Raw genomic sequence first — 2,784 nt, 5'->3', positions numbered from 1 at the left:
GCCCAGAGAGGTGGTGGATGCCCCATCCCTGGAAACGTTCAAGGTCAGGTTGGATGGGGCTCTGAGCAACCTGATCTAGTCGAAGATGTCCCTGCCCACGGCAGGGGGGTTGGACTAGATGGCCTTGAGAGGTCCCTTCCAACCCAAACCATTCTGTGATTCCATGATTCTATAAAGTAAACCCAAGAGACACTCGTGGTTTTATGTTTGTCCTCCTGTCCCGGCCCCTGGGGGGTCTGCGCCTTCACGCTTTCGGTGCACGGTCACCCGTGCTGAGCTCCGACACGCTCGTGGCGCTGACACGCTCGTGGCCCCTGGGAAGCCCCGGATACCGGAACGGTGAGAAAACGGCAAAAGGTAAGAAAGGAACTCGGTAACTCATCCCCCTGGAAGGGGCAAAAAACCAGGGCGAGTCCTCCGGCTCCCCCAGCTCCTGGCAGGCTCCCCGTGGGCGGGCGGCGGGGCTGCGCTGGGCCTTGCTTTGACTGGCAAGTCTCCTTGTCTGTCACGCCGAGAGCCCTCCTCTTTAGGAGGGATTTAAGGGGCTTTCTATGGCTATAGACTGCAAGGACAAATAGCACCCCCAAACCCCCGAGCTCAGTTATGAAGCTGCTCGTGGGGAGAAGATGGAAGGGGAGAGATGTCGGTCTAAAGCAGACGAGCTGAGCTGAAGGCATTGCTCCATCCTTCCCACCAAACGGGCAAAAAAAATGTAAGCAGAGGAGCTGAGAAGCTGAGCAGCCTGCCAGCGCTGGCACCCCGCATCCTCCACGGGCTCCCGCCACCCCGGGCATCTCTTCCTCTCCCCCTTTGCCTCCTGCAAGATTTAAGCCTTTCATTCACAACCTCGACTCCTGACAACCCCTGTCAATAAATGAGGTGAGCATCCTCTTCTGTCTCTCTCTCTTTGTGCGGAGGACTCGGAGCACCAGCTGTGATGCAGGGCATGCGCTGAAGCGGAGGGGAGGAAGGTGCTCTGCACGGGGAGCAAAATGGCCAAAAGATTGTGTTTTTTCGAAGCTGACGGTGGGAAGGGATTTATTTGAGAGGCGTTGAACGGGATCGCGGGGAGAGAAGGGGAGACGGTAGCCGCGCAGAGGCACGGCATTGCTTGCGCCTAAATAACCCCGTTACATCGAGCATGCTTTGAGCGCGGGGTTATAAAAAGCTGCCCAGCGATAAAACTTAAGGGACGGCTTCTGTTGTGATGCAATTGCAGTAAACGATTGCTGGCTCCGACCGAAGACTCGCTGTTGCTATGTGCGTGTCAAATCTGCTCGGGTTTTCGGTTGGGAGATCGAGGGGGCACCTGCACGCATCGCTGCCCAGCGGAGGGGGCAGGGTTTTTCTTCTTCTCCTGCCTCCTTGCAATGGTTTCTTCCAGCCTGCTGCTGGAGGACGGTTGCTGCCGGAGGAATCCAACCGGCTTTTCTGCGGCTACGCGGTGGGACCGGGGGGTGATCCCCCCCTGGAAATCCGGGAGGTTTGGGAAACGGAGGGGGTTAGGCGGGATTTCGGTCGCGGAGGTCAGGCACAGGTTACTCCGCTGTGCATTGCGTGATCTTTTGTTTCTCAAGGTCTTCTTCCTTCCTAAAGAGCGACGTGTGGCAGGCAGCCAGCCGCGGCTCCAGCCTGCCGTATGTCTTGCAGACGCTCTGCTTTCCCTGCCCTGCCGTTTCTTGACTGGATGCGATTTGCCTGCGTCCTGCGGGGCCCTCGGCGAAGTCCTGCTGCCCGCGGATGGGGACTGGCCCTCCCCCTCCTGGGAGGCTGCGTCCCTGCCTGTGCTGAGGATTTCAGGGCTGCCTCCTTGGTTTTCTGTTTGTACGGCTGATAAAACCTTCCTGACTGTCCGGATAAAGCCGCTATAATTGTACCGGGTCGGGGAAGCCAGGTGTAACGATAAATCCAGGTGCTTGCCACCAGCTGAAGTGGCTTTTTCACATTCCCCCCGAGGGAAGTTTACTTTGCGGGTCTGAGACTAAGCGGCATAAACATTTTCTTGCGTGTATCTGAGATCGGTGCTTAAACAGTCGTCCCCTTTATGTGTTTCTCGATGCTGCAGTTTCTCCACTTTGCAGAGAGTGAATGACTGGGGGAGGCTGGGAAGAGCATAATAATATTTGCCTATTCCTCAGGAGTGTCGTGTGTCATCATTAATACTCGTGAGCCCCGGAGGGAAGGGATTAGAGCTGAACAAATTATTATGGCAGGTCGTATTCCGGCTGCAGCACATCTCACGCTCCTCTCTGGCACCTCTCCTCCGAGGATTTGCAAGGAATTAGCAAATTTAGCTACTCCCTGCGAGGGTCCAGGGCTCCGTGCAGAGAGGGGGACGGAGGTGCTGAGCAGTGATGGGACTCGCTGGGTTATGGGGAGGTTCGTGGCCATCGGCTCTGGCACTGACCCCCGTTCACGCTGCCTCTGCAGTAAACGATGCTCTTGGCCCGTTTCTTGGGGCCAAATGTTTACCGGGGCTTCTCTCGGCAGGGACGGGCTCGCGGCTGCCCTGCGGGATGTCATGGAGAAACGTGCCGTCCTTTCTCCTGCCCGTAATTCAAGGTCTCCCCAGTGGGGACGGGCCAGGAGGAGGAGGTCTTTGCCATTCCCAGCACCCTGGATGTTTGGGACATCGGCTGTTCCCAGCAACCCAGCGGGGACGGGACCACCGCGGGAGGCAGAACCAGGAGGCTGTTTGGGGCAGGGGAGACCCTCTTCCCTGCAGGGATGGCAAGGGAAGAGCCAGCTTGGCTGGGCCCGGCCCCGAGGGGGCCCAAGGCGGCC

The sequence above is a fragment of the Pygoscelis adeliae genome, unplaced genomic scaffold (assembly GCF_000699105.1).
Source record: "Pygoscelis adeliae isolate BGI_AS28 unplaced genomic scaffold, ASM69910v1 Scaffold1221, whole genome shotgun sequence".
NCBI lineage: Eukaryota > Metazoa > Chordata > Aves > Sphenisciformes > Spheniscidae > Pygoscelis > Pygoscelis adeliae.
Note: the sequence above shows the minus strand (reverse complement) of the source record.